The sequence below is a fragment of the Staurois parvus genome, unplaced genomic scaffold (genome assembly GCF_062004578.1).
Source record: "Staurois parvus isolate SC_StPar_1 unplaced genomic scaffold, SC_StPar_1.0 ptg000171l, whole genome shotgun sequence".
In the NCBI taxonomy this organism is placed as follows: domain Eukaryota; kingdom Metazoa; phylum Chordata; class Amphibia; order Anura; family Ranidae; genus Staurois; species Staurois parvus.
In genome coordinates this window covers 1,226,979-1,248,753 of record NW_028317967.1, presented here as the reverse complement: position 1 = coordinate 1,248,753, position 21,775 = coordinate 1,226,979, and the positions used below count along the sequence as shown (strand labels likewise).

At 44.0% G+C, this 21,775-nt stretch overlaps 1 protein-coding gene across 3 annotated transcripts in view; it reads right to left on the bottom strand.

Moving 5' to 3' along the window:
* Positions 1-20,121, bottom strand: part of LRRC9 (leucine rich repeat containing 9) — a 235,793-nt gene extending 215,672 nt beyond the window's left edge. For all 3 annotated transcript variants that reach the window (XM_089676540.1, XM_089676541.1, XM_089676542.1), the window contains exon 1: positions 19,994-20,121. The gene's annotated coding sequence lies outside the window, so the exon portion shown is untranslated. The remainder of the gene's footprint in view (positions 1-19,993) is intronic.
* Between the last annotated feature and the right edge of the window lie 1,654 nt (positions 20,122-21,775).

The following is a 21,775-nucleotide window of genomic DNA, read 5'->3' as shown; positions in this document are numbered from 1 at the left end:
TTATGTTGTGAATAGGATATATTGGAAATTATTGTTTTTTAGATGTCCTCCTGTTGATCTGTGTTCTACTACTGCACTTAAACGCACTGGTATGAATTGGCCCGAACACAGGAGGTCTGGTGCTAGAATTATTGCTCTTAATTTAATGTTCACGATGATACCTCAAATGTGTGGAGCGATCGCTTTTTACATATGCGCGTGGGACCACCACGTGTTTTAGACTTTGAGCACAAGCATGGGGGGGGTGAAGGGGCACCCTAAAATTTAAAACATTTGACTTTTTTATATTTTGTTCATTTTTATGCTGTTTAAATTTTTGATTTAATGCTAGCACAAAGGATGAACAACATTCCTTGTGATAACATGGGCAGTGACAGGTACTCTATCGAGAGATCTGGGGTCTACTAAACCAGTGGTGGGCAACCTTTTTTTTTCAACTGAGCCAAATCTCGCCAAAACCACGATTGAAATTTATTTTGAGAGCCACATTTTTAAAACTGAAAATACATCCCCCATATAGTATTTCATCCCCCATAGTAATTCATCCCCCATATAGTAATTCATCCCCCATATAGTAATTCATCCCCCATAGTAATTCACTTACCTTTGCTCCGCGCGTTCCTCTCGCCGTGTTCCCGCGCCGTTCCGGTCTTCAGGGCGGACTGTGAGAGGAGAGGAGTTCGTCACGCTGCCCCGCCTACATCCTGACAGCCAATGTTTGCCACGCTCCACGGGCCGGATTAAAAGGTCCGCCGGGCCGTAGTTTGTCCATTGCTTGGCTAGCTGCAGAGTCCTGACTTTTGGGGCGGCCGCCCGAGAGGAGGGAGGGGAGCGGGCGCCCGGCACACAGAAGAGCCGCATTAAAGTGTGTAAAGAGCCGCATGTGGCTCGCGAGCCGCGGCTTGCTGACCACTGTACTAAACTATTTCTCCTCTGCCCCTCAAAGCTTTTAATCAAAGCAATATTGGTTTCATGAAATGCTTTCTTAACCACTTGCCTTCCTGAGGATTTCCCCCCCTCCCTGACCAGGCCATTGTTTGCATTACAGCGATGTGTTACTTTAGTGATTGCGTGGTCATGCAACGCTGCACCCAAACTAAATTTGCATCCTTTTTTCCCACAAATTGAGCTTTCTTTGGGTGGTATTTGATCGCCTGTGCGTTTTTTATTTTTTTGCACTATATTTTGGACTTTTTGCTATTAAACATGTCCAGTAAAAATTTTTTAAAAAATCTAATTTCGTCATAAATTTAGGCCAAAATGTATTCTGAGACATGTCTTTGCTAAATAAAATCCCAATACGTGTAAATTAATTGGTTTACAAGAAAGTTATAGCGTTTACAAATGGCGGTATAGATAATGGGATTTTTTTTTCTACTAGTAATGGCGGCAATCAGCGACTTCTAGCGAGACTGCGGCGGACATTCTAACACTGGGGGGGAACTAACGGTGTCACTGACACCCCAGTGACGACACCAATACAGTGATCAGTGCTATAAAAAAGCAGTGACACAGTACTAATGGCACTGGGCAGGAAGGGGTTAATGTGAGGGGCGAGCAAAGGGTTAACTGTGTGTTGGGAGTGTTTTACTAGGGGGCGGGGGGGGTGTTCTTCACTGCACAGCCATCTCAAGCAGTGTGCTCGAGCTGACAGGGAGAAAGATTGTTTGTAAACAAAACAATCTTCCTACCCGTCGGTGAACACCGGTAATCACCGTGCGCCGGCGGGTAATTACCGGCGTTTGACATCCGCAGCCGTGATTGGTGGCACGGGTAGGACACGCACGTTCCCTATCCGTAAATGCAAAATGACGTATACAGTATATATATGTGATTCTGCGCACAGGTGCTGCTACAGGGCAGTCCTTAAGCAGTTAAAGGATAAGTTCACCTTTTCGGGCAGAATTTCACTTCTCATAATAAATAGAAGCGTTTTCCAATGCCATTTCTGGCCCAGCCATCTCAATGTGCTTTTCTCTCACTCATCCACAGGACGCTTAATTTTTTGTCAGTTTCTGTAAGATTTTTAAAGGATTTTCAGATTGCCATAATTTCCTATAGATGGTCTCTCAGCATTCACTTCCTATGACCACTTCTCAGAAGCCTTTGCTTCCTTGTTGCATCACAGAAAAGGGGGTGTTCACCACTCTGGGCCACACCTCCCTCATTACAATACTACCTTCCTCCCATCATCTATGTAGTACAAGGGCCTATCTGATTTGATACAAATTGAATTGATTGTTCAGATGTGTCCTTCTATTCCATAGTTCTGGTAAATCTAAAGGAAATTGTACAGAGATTGTACAATCAATCAATCAGTTTGCATAATGTATGGCCATCTTTATACAAAAACATAGGAGGGAGTGGACAGAGACACTCAGTTGTCAGGCCCCATTCACATCTCCACGTAGTGAAGACTTACATTCCCGCATGCATTCGTCTTGGCAAAGCGTGCATTTTTTGTGCAGATTGCCATGCATTTGGAAACACACAGATGTGAATGGAGCCTCTTTGTTCTGTGTATATGCACTAATTTCACTTTCAGGCCCCATTCACCCCAGGGAGCATATGTTTTTTGGCTCATTTTTCCAGTGACAAAGGGCAGCCAGTTGATTTCAATGGGCTGCTCTAAACATGGCAAAGTAGCTCATGGGATATTTTGGCGTGGTGCGTGTTGCACATTTTTTACTGCACGTTTTGCTGCATTTGTCACCCGTTTTTTCATGTGGCAAAATGTGTGCTTGTTTCTGTGTTTGGTGTGCCTTTAACAATGAATGACACTGAAAGCGCAACTAGTTAATTTTAGGTGAATAAATGTGGCCATACACTGTACAATTTGATTGTACAATCTCTGTACAATCTCCTTTAGATTTACCAAAACAATATAATAGGAGAACGCAGCATCTATCCAATCATTCTATACCCAATCAAGCAGGCCCTTGCATTGCATCAGGGGTGTCCCGTGAGCTGCATGTGGCCTGAGCTCGTCTGAAGGGATACTGGGGTAGCCAGGCAAATGCATGTGGGGAGAGATCCTGGGGATGCTGTGAAAAAATAGTTGATGGGTGAAGGGTGTGTACTAATGAGGTCAGTGCAGGATGTGTGTGCTAATGAGATCAGATGATGATCTGCTTTCAGGGTCCTACTGTCTCCTCTGTCCTCTGTCTACATTCCAGGAATTGAAAAAGCTTTCTAAGAAGTTTACAAGGGCAAAAGTAAGGCCGTGCTCTTCAGACCAAAGAGAGCTTGAATATTTTTTCAACTGAGGTACATTAATGGTATATTGGTGCATAGGGGAGCTGGATTTTATTTAAAAAAAAAAGTGAACTTAGCCTTTAAGCCAGTGATGGCTTGTTTAAATCCGGCAAAAAGGAACTAACAAAATACTTGTCACTTCCAGTTTCTTAGACCATAGAGATGGTCCTCGATCACGTCTATGGTCAGGATGGGAGAGCCCTGAAAGGTGTCAGAAGGCAGCAGTGGGGTGGGACACCCCTTTCAGCAGCCTATGAAAGCGTTCCAGCAGCAAATTAACCAATAGGATCACTTTTATTTTTATTATTATTACTATACAGTTTGCTCAGCGCTTTACAATATAAAGAGAGATAATACGGCAACGATACAGTTCAATACAAGAGGGTTAGGAAGGCCCTGCTCCTTTGAGCTTACTGGATGAAAAGCACTACCTCTCCAGCACCTCAAAAAAAGGGGGAGGGGGGGTGAATGCCAGGAAGAGGCCAGGCAGTTCAACGAGATGATAGCCTATGGATAAATTATTGGTGGTGCAGCCCTCCTCAGACTGGGAAATCATCAAAACTGGAAAGGAAGCACCCAGGTGGTGCAAACACCTAGTGCATTATCCAAGGTTTATTGTACAAGAAAAAAAAAGACAAACATACAATATGAAGTATATGCAAAAGCCTAAACTCCACAATAATGGCCCTCAATGATGGCAGAGTGTCTGACTAATGGTACGGTCAACCTGCTGATGCATTTCTGGGACCTATCCCCTTCCTCAGAGATGAAAATTTTCAATAAACCTTGTACAATAAACCTTGGATAATGCGCTAGGTGTTTGCACCACCTGTGTGCTTCATTTCCTTGGAGCTTACAATCTAAGAGGGAGGGGCTGGTGGTACAAAAGGTAATAACTGTGAGGGATGAACTGATAGGAGGAATAGAAGATTCCGATAATAACTGAGGCAGGATAGTGTAACATAAATGTAAGAGTAGGTTAGTTGAGCTGTGATGTGATCAGTAGAAATATGTAATTGTAGATCTAGTTTCATTCCATGTTATTACGATCAGTGTTCAGTATTCAGTCGTAGACATATGTTCACCAATTAGCATCTGAAATGACAGAGTAGGCTCCTAGGCTGGATGTGACAGCTAGATGCCAATAAAACGTTCTCACCTATGTAGCCAGAGTTTGCCACCTTCTTGAAATCTAAAAGAAGAGATCTAGCCATTTCAGCTTCAAGAAACCGCAGGGGACCAGGAGAGGCCTCCGAAATGTCTGCCTGCTCTGATTTATATCCACAGATCAGAGGAATCTATTTCATCTCTCATGAAAGCTAAAATATTAGTTGCGGAGAGATTAAAATAATTCCTTCTGCTTGAACACATTTTAGGCTACATCTACATGTAAAAGTGTATTTGCAGCCTCTGTAGAATCCCGAAGAAACACATAAAATGGTTATATGGTGTTTGATTGCGACAGCTGAACAATGATTGGTATTGACGCAATCAGACTGACGCGCTGGCCCAGTGATCAAAACCTGACCCTGACCCAGTGATCAGAACCGTTTCTGGCCCATTCGAGATTGGGCACTTCAGAACACAGAACATCTTGTGGGCTGGGATGAGAACATCCCAGGGTTGATTGGCCAAGGGCTAAAGTCAAGCCCACGTCCATATTTCAATAAATTGAGAACCCTGAGATATGGACGAGGTGATTCGTACAGAGACGGTTCCATATGACTGGCGAATCACGGACTTTCTTTGACTTGCTACAGTCGCAAGATAAATCTTGGTAAAAGTTTTATTTCTGTCTTTATTCCGTTTATCTTATAGTGAATAGACAATTGTGTTCTTTTTGTCTTTTGCATTTTCTGTAACTCTTTTTATCTTTTGTACATATTTTATGCACTGCCCAATTTTGGGATATTAAATCATAAAATTAATAAGTGACTTCTGGGTACTTACGCTCGGGCTCTTATCTCCGGAGAGATTGTTGTATTGTACTGTCTATGTGCTCGGTCTAAGTACAGTACATTGCCAATCTGTATGCAATAGAGTTTAGAGTTCACCAGACCAGATTTTATATAAGATTCATATCTGCCTGTGTGTGGTCAGCCAGCTAGATTGGAGTGGAGTCTCCCTCTAGTGGTGGCCAGAGGTAGTGCAGGCTGTTCAAAGTCCCCCTCATTCCCTCTTTACCCCAGTCTCGGACCATGCCTCGGTTAGCTAGTCGCTGTGGGCGTGCGTTTTAATCTGTGACAGATAGGCTTCCCTGAAGAGATAGGTTTTCAGAGATCGCCTAAAAGTGGGTAGAGTAGGCGATAGTTGGATAGATTGGGACAGAGAGTTCCATAGGATGGGGGAGGCTCTGAAGAACTTTATTGCCAGCTGTAAAAACACAGATACCGGGAGGATGCCTGTAGCTGCAGGCATCATCCTGGTATAACCACCCAAAGTTTAACAGGGGTTTAACTGGTTAAAACATTTTCTGCTGCTGACTCCACCACATTCCCAGCATCAACTGCACATCACTGCTCTGGGCTGATCTCCTAATAGCAACAATGGTGGACTATTTGACAGGAGCAAAATTGGGACACAGTTGTCACCCATAACAGGAAGCATCCTAACTTCCATGGCAGGATCACAGATATTATTTTCATAAAAGCTGCAGATTTAAAATGACTGAAAATTACTTTTGAAATCACACTAAAATGTTACATTTAAAGGGGATTCTTGTAATTTGGTTTACATCTACTTTTATTGAACCCGTTGTTTTAGCCTATTGCCATGTTTTATTGAACTTTAAATAGTTCATTTGGACCAACTATTTCCCTTGCCAACATATGCAGCGGCTGTCAGCTCTGTATGAACTGCATGTGGCCTCAGATACTTAAGTACATTGGCATCAAAATAATGTCCCTTCTCACTTCTGATAGAAAAATTAAATTGAGCTAAGTGTTGCTCAGCCATTCACACAAAGCCTTTTTTGAATGAATACAAGGCTTCCTATGATTGGCTAAAGTGGAAAGGCTGGCAGATGATGTCACAATCTCTGGCTCAGCCAATCAGAGAAAGCTTTGTATTCATTCAGAAGAACATGACTTTCAATAGCTGCAATTTTATTCTGGGAGCAGGACGGAAAGTCCCCATCCCGCTGCAGCAACACAGTGCTGTATACTGTATGTAGCTCTTACAGAGCTCAGAGTTCATACAGAACTGACAACCACTGCATGTGTTAGTGAAGGAAATAGTTTTGACCAGCTTAGGCTAAAGGGACTATTTAAAGTTCACGAATACATACATTTAGCAGTTAACGTCAACTAATATCTCACATAAGCTTTAAAGTCATTATTTTTAATACTGTAGCTTTCATGAAAGCAAAAAACCAGATGTTCCATAAATGAAGGTCCTTGTTCAGTCAGGTATTGCTATAGTGTGACAACTGTTACTGTCTGTCAATTGTGCTTCTGTGTTGTCACCCTGTCATTTGCTCCCTTAACCTCCCTAGCGGTCTGATTATGTCCATATTTCTGTGCTCAAAGCGGTACATTTTTTTGCATGGAAATATGTATTTTTTTTATTGTAGGACTGTAATTTTTAGGAATAACTCACTGAAATCTGTCTGAACAAGAGTCTAGTAAACATCCTGGGTATAAAATTTGAAACACAAAATCATAAATTATAATTTAATAAATAATCATAAAAAATAATATAATAATAAATTTAATTCAATAATATAATCAAACCAAAAACACTGAAATTTGAAATATAGCGCCAAGTTCGCACATCACTGAGCAAAGTCGCAAAATCGTTTTCAGTGTCTGATGACAAATTTCCCCACGAATCATTATCACTCAATTTTGCAAGTGATTCTGATTTACTATCACTGTTCTCTAGCTGGTCTAAAACAGCTTTTGACATAAAGGGACACTTTTTGGACGTCATGGATGTTTCTCAGTTTCCAGGCAATAAGAACAGTAAAAATGTAGGCAGGGTGCAGGACAAAGCACTAGGGATAGGGACAAAATGTATGTGAAATGCTTTGATACAGTAATGTTTTACTATGTGATTTTAGTGTATTTAGTGAATGTTACTTTTTGTCATTTTCAAATTTCCCGCCGTTCCATCCCCGTACGTCCCGACGCTCACAGGGGACGGAACCCAGATGACAGATGCCAGCATCCGCCGGATTACATTGCCGGGGACATCGTGGGAGTGCAGGACAAGATAAGTGAAGAACAGATGCCGGAGCAGCGCCGCATGGTAAGCCCGAATGTTGCTTGGGGTTACCGCTTTTGGTACTGAAACTTTAATCTGAGCTACACTCTGGAATACCGTCAGGGAGGCTACTGGAACCTACAAGTGGACATTTCAACACTCACTGCACAGCCATGATCCACTATTGTTACCATCAGGAAACCCGCCCTACGAAATGCCATGGAGCCATCACTGGAGTAGATGTAGACAGGAAGTGCTTGCAAAGGGCTGCAGGAGATAAGCAGTACACAGATGCAACATGGATGTAATAGTGCTTTATCAAACTAAATGCCATTCGGTTATATAACATCTAAGCTGGGCCCTCCTAAGGCCTCCTAAACGGACGGATGAAAAACGGACCCCCATGTATTTCTATGGACTCGCAGATGCAAACAGATGAACATCTTTTTACATCCGTTAATGTCTGCATCCGTTAACATGTTTTTTTGAACAGAAGAAAATCCTATTTTTCTTCCGCAAAAAAACCCCGGAACGGACAAAGAACAGATGTCAATGGATGTAAACAGATAAAAGTAAATGGACTGAAAACAGATGTAAACGGATGTAAAACAATGTAAATGTATGAAAAAACTAATGAAAAAATGGATGTAAACTCATCCGTTTTTTTCTTTGAAAAATCGTGACTGAACTGAAGAAAAACAACGGAACGCCCGTGTGAAAGGACCCTAACCCTCTTGTATTGAACTGTATCATAACTGTACTATTTGTAGGACACTGCACAAACTGTTGGCGCTGTATAAATCCAGTAGAATAATAATGTTAAGTAAATGTTAGAGGATTTCTACTTTTTAACATCATGTTCCTTTATTTTTTGGGCAGAAATGTGTCATCACATTCAGTCAACACTAGAAGTTTTTTTTTTTTACAAAGACTGATTTCACTGAATTGATACAGTGTAAGCTCAGCCCAGCACTGAAGCACAAGGTTTACATTGTATCTTTTAATTGTTTTTTCTTATTCTGCTTTGTTTTGCCACGTCTACACTACATACAAAAACAGAACTGACAACTGGAAACTGAGGCTGATGGCACACAGGGGACTCTGCTGCAGGTGACAGAATTTCTCCAGAGAGGCTTCCACCTGCCTCTATGGAATCTCTCCCTTCCTGGCCTGGGACACTGGTAAAAGTACCTCGCTAGCGAAGGATCAACATCTCAATGTTCCAGCTAGCAAGGGAGCCATTAAAACAGGCAAATTGTAGCCTAGAGATCCCATCGCTGGTGAGTTATTGTCAGTGATAGGACTATTCAAATGACAGACCCTAAATCTTGGCAAAGTGTTGGGAAGAAATACAAAGACCTGACCTCATATGCCCTGCCAGAGTATAGGAGCCAACCGTGATCTTTTATGCATGTTTGGTAAAGGGTTTTTAATGAAAGAGGTGTTTAGTCATACAGGGCCTGATTTACTAAAGGCAAATAGACTGTACACTCTACAAGGGAAATTGCTACAGGGGTTAGCAAATAAGGGGAAGCTCTGCTGATATCCATCATCCAATCATATACAAGCAAAAATGCTGTTTTTTTTGTAGCCTCCCTGGCGGTATTCCCAAGTGTAGCTCGGGGTAAAGTTTCAGTACCACAAGCGGTAACCCCGAGCTACACTGGGGCTTACCATGCAACGCTGCTCCGGGATCTGTTCTTCTCTTACCTTGTCCTGCGCTCCCACGATGCCCTTCCTGCTGTGTCCCCTGTAATGTCCTCCGGCGGATGCCAGCATCTGTCTTCTGGGTTCTGTCCCCTGCGACGTCGGGACGTACGGGGGACGAACGGCAGGAAATTTGAAAATGACAAAAAGTGACATTCACTAAATACACTAAAATCACATAGAATAACATTACTGTATCCAACCATTTCACATACATTTTGTCCCGAGTGCTTTGTCCTGTGCCCTGCCTGCATTTTTACTGTTCTTTCTGCCTGGAGACTGAGAACGTCCATGGCGTCCAAAAAGCGTCCCTTTAGGTCAAAATTGGTTTTAGACCAGCTAGAGAACAGCGATAGTAATTTAGACCATTCCTGACCTCGGAAACCACTAAGCAACTCATTCACTCCCTTATTATAGCACGCCTCGACTACTGTAACTCCTTCCTCATTGGCCTACCCCATCGCATGCTATCCCCACTCCAGTCTATCATGAATGCTGCGGCCAGACTCATCCACCTTACTAACCGTTCTGTATCCGCCACCACACTCTGCCAATCCCTCCACTGGCTTCCCATTGCCCAACGGATAAAATTCCAAACGCTAACACTGACGTATAAAGATGCTCATAATACTGCCCCAAATTACATCACCAATCTTGTCTCCAAATATCACCCAACCCGTACTCTCTGCCCCTCACAAGACCTCCTACTCTCTAGCTCCCTTGTCTCCTCCTCCCATGCTCATCTCCAGGACTTCTCCAGAGCTTCCTCCATCCTCTGGAACTCCCTACCCCAATCCATCAGACTATCACCTACTCTGCTCACCTTTAGGCGCACTCTGAAAACCTATCTCTTCAGGGAAGCCTACCCCGCCCTCAGCTAATACTGAACTCCTCTAACCACTCTATCCCCCACAGCTATTTCGTCCTGTACCACTATCCCCTCCCTCCTAGATTGTAAGCTCCAAGGAGCAGGGCCCTTGAACCCCTCTTGTATTGAATTGTATTGTTACTGTACTGTCTCGTATACTGCCTCCCACCATAATGTAAAGCGCTGAGCAAACCGTCGGCGCTATATAAATCATGTATAATAATAATAATAACAATAATAAAACTACTTGCAGAATTGAGTGATAATGATTTGTGGGGAAATTCGTCATCAGACACTGAAAACGATTTTGCGACTTTGCTCAGTGATGTGCGAACTTGGTGCTATATTTCAAATTTCAGTGTTTTTGGTTTGATTATATTATTGAATTAAATTTATTATTATTATTTTTTATGATTATTTATTATATTATAATTTATGATTTCGTGTTTCAAGTTTTATTATACCCGGGATGTTTACTAGACTCTTGTTTGGACAGATTTCAGTGAGTTATTCCTAAAAATTACAGGCCTACAATAAAAAAGCGACATATTTCCATGCAAAAAAATGTACCGCTTTCAGCACAGAAATGTTGACATAATTATACCGCTAGGGAGGTTAATTTTCCTTGCATGTGATTGGATATTCGTTGCAAAGTGAAGCGACACCTCACATACTAAGCTCTTGCAAAGTGCACAGTCTATTTGCCTGTAGTAAATCAAATCCCCCCCCCCCAGTTTCCTTCTTTAAAATTTAAAGCAACCACAATCCCCTCACAGATGTTCTGTTCAAGTAAAACATCATATATTATTAAATACAGCAATATGAGAGACATAACACCCACAGTGATAAAAAGAATTAAAACCCCCACACAATTCATATAGGAGCCCTCTGAAATGTAGGTACCAGATGAAATTAGTGTATAAACCAACACACTATTGCACTGCATCCATGTCACAGTAGTCAAAGTAGTGAACACAATTGCTCAAGGTTGCATGCATTCACAAAACACACCAATTCACGTGTCATGCTTGCAGTGCCACTCATTGTAAATGGCACCCCAAATCACCTATATACTAAAGACAACTATGAACATCCTTACCAATATTGTACAATTGTTACAGCTATCTATATTCCAAACATAGCTGAGAGTGTTAACAGTGCTCTCCAAACTGCACACTATACTTTGCTAGCATTTACTGGGCCTTCGGGGCACTATTCCTCCCACTGATACTTGCACTAGTTCTCTCATTGACAATAACATTGAGGCATAATTCTTGCTCCCGACACCAACAATAGCCCCCTTCCACTTGTACCAATGACGGGGCACTATTCCTTCACTGATAACAATGATGGGACACAATTCCTTGCCAATAATATCAATGATGAGGCACTATTCCTCCACCAATAGCAATGATGGGGCACTATTCCTTCCACTAATACCAATGTTGGGTACTATTCCTCCAATAAAATAAATGGTGGGGCACTATTCCTCCACCAATACAAATGATGGGGCACTATTCCTCCAAATGATACCTATGATGGAGCACTATTCCTTCCACTAATACCAATGTTGGGGTACTATTCCTCCAATAAAATAAATGGTGGGGCACTATTCCTCCACCAATATAAATGATGGGACACAATTCCTTGTCAATAATATCAATGATGGGGCACTATTCCTCCACCAATATCAATGATGGGGCACTATTCCTCCACCAATATCAATGATGGGGCACTATTCCTCCACCAATATCAATGGGGCACTATTCCTTCACCAATATCAACGATGGGACACAATTCCTTGTCAATAATATCAATGATGGGGCACTATTCCTCCACCAATATCAATGATGGGGCACTATTCCTCCACCAATATCAATGGGGCACTATTCCTTCACCAATATCAACGATGGGACACAATTCCTTGTCAATAATATCAATGATGGGGCACTATTCCTCCACCAATATCAATGATGGGGCACTATTCCTCCACCAATATCAATGGGGCACTATTCCTCCACCAATATCAATGGGGCACTATTCCTCCACCAATATCAACGATGGGACACAATTCCTTGCCAATAATATCAATGATGGGGCACTATTCCTCCACCAATACCAATGATGGGACACTATTCCTCCAAATGATACCTATGATTGAGCACTATTCCTTCCACTAATACCAATGATGGGATACTAGTCCTCCACTAGTATCAATGATGGGGCACTATTCCTCCACTAGTATCAATGATGGGGCACTATTCCTTCACTAGTATCAATGATGGGGCACAATTCCTTCACTAGTATCAATGATGGGGCACTCTTCCTCCACCAATACAAATAATGGGGCACTATTCCTCCAAATGATACCTATGATTGGGCCCTATTCCTTCCACTAATACCAATGATGGGGCACTATCCCTCCCACTAATACCAATGATGGGGCACTATTCCTCCCCCTGACACCAATGATGGGGCCCTATTCCTTCCACTAATACCAATGATGGGGCACTATCCCTCCCACTAATACCAATGATGGGGCACTATTCCTCCCCCTGACACCAATGATGGGGCACTATTCCTCCCACTAATACCAATGATGGGGCACTATTCCTCCCACTGACACCAATGATGGGGCACTATTCATTCCCCTGACACCAATGATGGGGCACTATTCCTCCCACTAATACCAATGATGGGGCACTATCCCTCCCACTAATACCAATGATGGGGCACTATCCCTCCCCCTGACACCAATGATGGGGCACTATTCCTCCCACTAATACCAATGATGGGGCACTATCCCTCCCACTAATACCAATGATGGGGCACTATTCCTCCCACTGACACCAATGATGGGGCACTATTCATTCCCCTGACACCAATGATGGGGCCCTATTCCTTCCACTAATACCAATGATGGGGCACTATCCCTCCCACTAATACCAATGATGGGGCACTATTCCTCCCCCTGACACCAATGATGGGGCACTATTCCTCCCACGAATACCAATGATGGGGCACTATTCATTCCCCTGACACCAATGATGGGGCACTATTCCTCCCACTAATACCAATGATGGGGCACTATCCTTCTCCTACTGACCACAGGTTTTATGTTTTTTTTTCCCTCTCACTGATCACCAAGCCTGAAGCATTGTTTATGCTCACGCTGAAACATTTTCTACTCCTGTTGGCCACAATCCGTTACCCCTAAGCCGGTCTAAAGAAAAAAATAAAAATTAAAAAATTACAATAAAAAAATAAACTAACAAGAAGGTAGTGCGGGCATCCACAGAACGTTTTGTACATAGTGATTAGTGCAGTGCTTGTGAATACTATTGGTGTTACTTTTTTCATACACTTGTGGTTAATTTATAGAATCCAGGTTGTCCCCAGGTAGGTGCCCTTGCAAAGCACCCTTTGGGGTCTACAAAAGCAATCAATTTTGCAACCATTATAAAAATACTCATTTTGTATGCGCTTGTTGATTGATACACTAATTGTTTAACTGATTTCAAAAGATATCTACATTTTCAAGGTCTTCTGCATGAAACATATGCAATTTTGAATGTTTTTTTAGCGGTTAGGATGTTATGTTGTCTCATATTGTATTTAACAAACGATATACTGTATCTTTTACATTAGCAGTATGGCTGTTTTTCTGTGTTCAAGAGCACCCATTCCTTATGCTGCTAGCATTAGTAAATAGATAGGAAATGTATATCATATATACTTATTCTAAACTTTTTTTTACATTTCTTCAGTTACTTCCTGGTTTCCAGGCCCAGGAGATTTCATAAATCTCAGGAGTCTTCCAGAGAAAGGGAGGGATTTTCTCAGCTAAGCACACCCTCCTGCCTACATGCCTGAGCTAAGGGCAGATGGACTTCAGGAAGTAAAAGGCTACAAGAATTGTCTGCCCTTACTCAAGACAGAAATCCTAGGGGGTGTAACAAGGAGACATGGATGGATGGGTGAGTTTGCTTTGAGCATTAAAAATGAATTAAAAAGCATTTTGGATTGTGGTGCTCAGATGCATTGTAGTTCCGCATTAAATAAATATTATAAAGGAATTTCATGTGAGATGAAGTTTGTACTAGTTGTACTAGGCACCCCTAACCACACATCCAAAGGTTGTTCACCTGTCTATCCTCACCAGAGAGAAAGCAGAACCGTGTCCCTACCTTACCGCTGGATGCTTGTGCCCCCCCCCCCCCCACAGACTGGCTGTGGTTCCATCTATGCCACAGCTGTATCCTGTAGTAACAAAGGATTTGAAGGGTGGAACCATAGTGTGTGTCGGGGGTATGGATGTCAGAAATTCCCTAAAGTGATTAAGGCTTTCTGGCAGAGGCCCAGCAGTGGAACAGAGTAAAGGTAGGAGTTCCAGCTGCCAGACAAGTGACTATATAATCCCTCTTATACTGCAGGGAGCATTTTGCTCAAATCTTTTTTAAAGCTGATAGAGTCACTATGGCTTCTTTCAGACAGGCGACAACGCTTACTGTCCTCTGAAAAAGGAATCAATGGTGGATTACTTTTTCAGGGGCGCCATAGCAGCGGTTGGGAGGTGTTCCAAACCTGCCACCACCTAAACGTTTGTTTTTTTTTGTTTGTTTTTTTTTAATTCCAAGTGGCATTTTGTTGAATAATAAATAAATAAAAATCGCACTGCAACTGCAAGCTGAGCATTTGGCTTGCAGTTGCAGTGCAGCCTCAATGATCTCAATAGGCTAGTTTGGTGCCACCTGTAAAAACCTGAAAAAAAACTCTCAAAATCTGCATTTGGCTTGCGGTTGCAGTGCTGCCCAATAATCTTAATAGGCTGATTTGACAGATTGTGCCAGCCGGTCAAAATCTGCGATTAAGAGTTAGAAATGCATCGTCTGGGAAGCAAAGCATCACAGCTACGACATATGCACAGCTCTGTCAGGTTGTTATATTAGTAATGGGTGTGTGTCTGGGGGGGGACAGTAAAATCGCAGCTCAGCTGCCTCTTTTTACCACTGTCCATGTGAAAGAGCCCTTTAAGCCACATGACAACTAAATTAAAAAACGTTCAGTGCTTGAAGTGAATGTTACATTAAACTACAATGAAAAGGGCTGCTAAGATCAGAGAAGCACAAGGTGCCATGACCCGAGACCCTCTCCTGTGCCCTTTCTGAAGCGATTTCCTCTTTTCTAAATGAAATATATCGGTACAGCCGTGTTTCCTTTTTTTAGATACAGAGGTGAACTTGCACTATAATAAGATTTCCCTATTGAGCCCTCATCATTCAGATACATCAGAGGGCTGTCGGAGCTTTTGGAACTATCCGGAAACCTGCTGAAAATGTCTCTGTGCGTTCCTCTTTCTCGGCAGTTTCTTTGATAGTGGCTGATCGGCCCAGGCCTCTCTGTGCCATCCTCTCCCACAGGTTTGCATTATTCACATAAAAGTGGAAAACCCCTTTACAGCAAAATGTGAATGGAATATATCTCTTCAACCGTTTCAAATCTTAGTATGTGTGATATGATGACCAGAGCTTGTTAATGGCCTTCTAAATTTAAACTCAACTTCTTCAGCTGGTAGGCATGACACAGGCAGAACAGGGAGCTGCTGAAAAGTTACTTTGTATAAAACAGTACAACTGTACAGAAAAGAAATGTCATGTTTTTTGCTAGGAATCCATAACTAAAGTGGAACTTTGGTTACTTTTTTAATATTCATATTTTTAGTTCCTCCTCTTGCATTAAAGTAGAAAAAAATACTTTGCACCTCTTTAGCATCAATTTTGCCCCCCGTAGGTGCCCACTTGGGAACTTCATAGCACGCACCTTGGCCTCCATTAGTGTCCATTAGCACCCACCTTGGCCTCCATTACTGCTCATCTTGCCCTTTATCAGCACCCACTTAGTGCCCAGTTAGCACCTACCTTGTGCCTTCATAGCACTCACTATGGAGGAGATTTACTAAAGCTAGCGCAGCTGTACATAGTAACCAATCAGCTTCTTACTTTGACTAGGTTCACTTGTGCGGGTGGTTGTGGGTGCAGGAATCACACCTGTTCCTATGGCCGCAGCCAAGATGTGCTGCTCTTTACAGTCAGGCAAGCCTGCCATTCATTCTTCTAGGCACCCCCCACACATCTAAAAACTCAACATGTTTGCGGATGCAGGAACCATTGAGAAATCGCATGGTGCTTTTCCCTGCTGCTGCATTTTAAAAATGATGCAGGAACCTTTTTCCTGCATGAAACGCAGTCACAGCACACATTTGTTTGAATGGGCTGCTGTTCCCACCCAAATGTGGCTTGCAGAGCCACACTAGTGTGAACCTAGCCTTCAGCTTGTTCAATTAAAGTGACTGAAAACCCTCACCTTGTAAAACAATCCATTCAAGTTTAAATATAAATGAAAGGTAAATCATTTGACTATAGATATACAAAACATTATATACACCTTTTTTTCCACCTTTTTATAAGTGATCACATTCCCTCTGTTGTCAGTTGCATAAGAGCTAGGGGAAGAGAAACAGCAGTACACTCATCTCCCCAGTGAATGGCTGTACAGGGGGGAAGGGAGTGTAAGCAGAAGTCTTATCATTGGAGAAAAGCAAGCCAAGTTCCCAGCACAGCTATAGAACTGACCACGCTGTTCTCTCTTGCCTAGTGTGGTCAGTTTTTGATAGCAAACAGAGGGACTGGCAGGAACACCAGGGATTTCACACAAAGGAAGTAATACAAAGAGAACAGGATACTTTTTCCATACAGGTACATGGTAACACAGACACATATCAGGAATATGAAATTTTGTCTTAACATATCCTTTAACCTCCCTAGCGGTCTGATTATGTCAGTATTTCTGTGCTGAAAGCAGTACATTTTTTTGCATGGAAATATGTCGTTTTTTTATTGTAGGCCTGTAATTTTTAGGAATAACTCACTGAAATCTGTCCGAACAAGAGTCTAGTAAACTTCCCGGGTATGATACAATTTGAAACTCGAAATCATAAATTATAATTTAATAAATAATCATAAAAACAATAATAATAAATTTAATTCAATAATATAATCAAACCCAAAACACTGAAATATAGCGCCAAGTTCGCACATCACTGAGCAAAGTCACAAAATCGTTTTCAGTGTCTGATGACGAATATCCCCACAAATCATTATCACTCAATTCTACAAGTGGTTCTAATTTACTATCGCTGTTCTCTGGCTGGTCTAAAACCGCTTTTGATCTAAAGGGACGCTTTTTGGACGCCATGGACATTTCTCAGTTTCCAGGCAGAAAGAACGGTAAAAATGCAGGCAGGGCACAGGACAAAGCACTCGGGACAAAATGTATGTGAAATGCTTTGATACAGTAATGGAATACTATGAGATTTTAGTGATTTTAGTGAATGTCACTTTTTGTCATTGTCAAATTTCCCGCCAGTTCCGTCCCCCGTACGTCCCGATGCTCGCAGGGGACGGAACCCAGAAGACAGATGCCGGCATCAGGCGGAGGACATTACAGGGGACACTGCAGGAGGGACATCGCGGGAGCGCAGGACAAGGTGAGAGAAGAACAGATTGAGGAGCATCGCCACATGGTAAGCCCCAGTGTAGCTCGGGGTTACCGCTTGTGGTACTGAAACTTTACCCCGAGCTACACTTGGGAATATCGCCAGGGAGGCTACGCTTTGACAATAAAACCTGGAAGCTGATTGGCTACTCTGTACAGCTGCACCAGTTTTAGTAAATCCCCCCCTGTGTGCCATGTTAGTACCCACTTTCCACCCCATTACTGCATACTTTGCACCCTCTTTGTGCCTTGTTGCTGCCTACTTGTGGGGAATCTATCAAACATGGAGAAGACAGAATCTGGAGCTGTGCGTGGCAACCAATCAGCTTTTATCTCCAGCTTGTTCTATTAGGGCTCATCCACACAGCAGTTGAGGGTCAGTAAAACCTCATGGTTGAGCTGCGTTTTAAGCCCTTCCCAACTGATCTACAGGCACTAAGCAGGGGTGTACACATGCCTTGCTTCATGGCCATGGCAGGAATTATACCCTCACTTTTGTAGCATCGGCTAAATGTGACCAATTCAAATTAATGGGGCCACTCTTCAACCATGTGCAATGCAGCACGCTAGTGCGGTGATTGAGGAGTTAAAGCAGGTGCTGAGGAGGTGATATAATGCTTCCTCACTGCCTGTCAAATGATCTCTGAAGAACAACCCAAATGCAGATCGCTTTTCAAAGACAAAAATGTGAATAATTTCCTAAAGTGGAACTAAAGGTACAAATACTCAGCTATGCTCCAACGTTCCAACACCCGCAAGGTTCCTCATCTGCATCTTCTTCCACAGCTTCTTCTGGGTATTGGTCCTCGGCCATCTTGATTGACTGACTGGTGTGGGATGATGTCTCCCACATATGCATAGGAGTCATTTACATCAGCACACCACAATTTTTGAAATGGAAACACAGCTCTATGTACATTCTACAGGGGATGGGGCGCAGGCCAGTAGGTGGATTTTACTGCAGACATTCAAGAGAGTAACTACAGGGGTTGCAGGGGTCACCATTGTGACCCAGCCCCATGCTCCAGGTGGGCTGTACAGCTCCCCTCTACACCTGTACAGGAGGGCATAATATAGAGGAACCGGTCCCTTCCTTGTTCTTCCTGCAGCCACTGAATTTCTGCTTCTCTTCCTCTCCCTCCTGCTGGCGTTCAGTGGCTGCAGGAGGAAGAGGGAAGGGAACAGTTCCTCTGTATTGCTTCTCTCCTGCTGCCCGCGGGCCCCTATGCTCTCTCCTGGCTCTCCTGTGCTCTGTTCCGACCCCCCCCTCCCCCTGCTGTTCTTTGGTCCCCACGCTCTTCTACGGCCCCCCCATGCTTTTCCCCGGTTCCCTGCTTTTCTCTGGTCCTCTGCTCTTCTATGGTCCTCCCTGTACTGTCTCGTGGCCCCCCTTATCCCCTCACAGCGCTGCTGGCTTCCCCCCCAGGATGGAGAGCGGGGAAGGTACTGCACTTCAGTTATGAATGGACAGAGTCAGTGATCCTTACTGATCACTACCTCTGTCCACTCATGACTGAAGTGTAGTAAACTGTTTACTATGCTTCAGTTTGTGAATGAATGGGAAGCTCTGTACAGAGCTATTCCTGCCCATTCTGTGCAGCTGAGGCTGCAGAGATGGAAATGAAGGGCTGTGTCCTCAATCTCCCATCTCTGTGTGAAAGGTGGAACATCAGACGTCTGCTTGGATCCCTGATATCTCATCAAAGCTCCCCGACGGAGCTCCTTAAAAAAATTGTAAAAAAGAATATTGTAAAAAAAAAAATGAAATGATAAAAAATAATAAAAAAATATAAAACTACTGACACCAGTGGAGGAACTACGAGGGTCGCAAAGGCTGCACTTATGACCGGGCCCTGGCGCTCCACCACTTGGCTCAGAGGTAAAGTCTCCCAGCTAGGGGGGCCCTTCGTGGTTTCCTGCGCAGGGGCCCTGAGGGTTACAGTAAAGCCTCTGCAGACATTTATGTCTCTTCTGCAATAAGGAGTCTATCAGCTCACAATTCTTTATTTTCTGTCTTCAGTTCTGCTTTACGGCTTGAAAACTAAAGATGGAAGCTGATTGGATGCCACAGACCTCTGCTCTGCTTCTGACTCCACTGGCCTTCCTCAGCAACAACTTCCGACTCATTAGCGCCACCTGTCGCCTCACGTGCGTCCATTTTGCCCTCACTAGGCGCCCAATCTGCGCCCCCTTATGGCCGATATCCCACTGCTCCGCGGGGTTGTGTCATAAACTCAGCAGCTGAGTAACGTACTCCTCTACTGCAGAAGTAAGCGCTACACACCCGGCGCATTCCCCAGTACACGCACCGGCACTGCTGCCAGCTGCAGGAACTCGGCCACGGCTAGAGGTGTCCAGGAGAGGCCTCAGGTCGCCTGTGAGGGAAGTTGCCGGAAGCCGCCTCACCTGCTCTGGTGTCCTGGACCCGACACTCAACATGCCCGCCGTCCCTCTCCCGGGATCACTACCCTGCAGTGGTCCGTCACACAGCACAGGTTGCGTTCGTTGCCCTGGACACAGTTGCCGAGACGACATTGCCCGCCCACTTTAATGGACAAAGGGAAGAGCCTATACCATGGCAGAGAGTCTCCCCTAGACTCCGTCCTAGCGAATCACTGAAAATTCTAAATTCCATTGGTGCATTACTCTGTCAGTCGTCATAGGAGGACTGTGTTGTCGCAGAAACCTTGTCTCAGGAAAGAAGAAAAGTGAAGCTAGGATAATGGGGCGTGGAATATAGGATTGGCGAATCCCTCCAGCTGTGACAATTACAATGCAGAGTCCCTATAGAAGAGACAGGCAATGTGCCATCCCCGCATCCCTCCAGCTGTGACACATTCAATGCAGAGTAACCTATAGCTGACAGAGGCAATGTGCAATCCCCCCATCCCTCCAGCTGTGACACATACAATGCAGAGTCCCTATAGAAGAGACAGGGTATGTGCTATCCCCACATCCCTCCGGCTGTGACACTTACAATGCAGAGTCCCTATAGAAGAGACAGGCAATGTACCATCCCCGCATCCCTCCGGCTGTGCCACTTACAATGCAGAGTCCCTATAGAAAAGACAGGCAATGTGCTATTCATGCATCCCTCCAGATGTGACACATACAATGCAGAGTACCTATAGAAGAGACAGGAAATGTGCCATCCCCGCATCCCTCCAGCTGTGCCACTTACAATGCAGAGTCCCTTTAGAAGAGACAGGCAATGTGCCATCCCCGCATTCCTCCAGCTGTGACACATACAATGCAGAGTCCCTATAGAAGAGACAGGCAATGTGCTATCCCCCCATACCTCCAGCTGTGCCACTTACAATGCAGAGTCCCTATAGAAGAGACAGGCAATGTGCCATCCCCGCATCCCTCCAGCTGTGCCACTTACAATGCAGTGTCCCTATAGAAGAGACAGGCAATGTGCCATCCCCGCATCCCTCCAGATGTGACACATACAATGTAGAGTCCCTATAGAAGAGACAGGCAATGTGCTATCCCCCCATCCCTCCAGCTGTGACACAATGCAGAGTCCCTAAAGAAGAGACAGGCAATGTGCCATCCCCGCATCCCTCCAGCTGTGCCACTTACAATGCAGAGTCCCTATAGAAGAGACAGGCAATGTGCCATCCCCCCATCCCTCCAGCTGTGCCACTTACAATGCAGAGTCCCTATAGAAGAGACAGGCAATGTGCCATCCCCGCATCCCTCCAGCTGTGACACATTCAATGCAGAGTAACCTACAGCTGACACAGGCAATGTGCAATCCCCCCATCCCTCCAGCTGTGACACGTACAATGCAGAGTCCCTATAGAAGAGACAGGATATGTGCTATCCCCACATCCCTCCGGCTGTGACACTTACAATGCAGAGTCCCTATAGAAGAGACAGGCAACGTGCCATCCCCGCATCCCTCCGGCTGTGCCACTTACAATGCAGAGTCCCTATAGAAGAGACAGGCAATGTGCTATTCATACATCCCTCCAGATGTGACACATACAATGCACAGTCCCTATAGAAGAGACAGGCAATGTGCCATCCCCGCATCCCTCCGGCTGTGCCACTTACAATGCAGAGTCCCTATAGAAGAGACAGGCAATGTGCTATTCATGCATCCCTCCAGATGTGACACATACAATGCAGAGTCCCTATAGAAGAGACAGGCAATGTGCCATCCCCGCATCCCTCCGGATG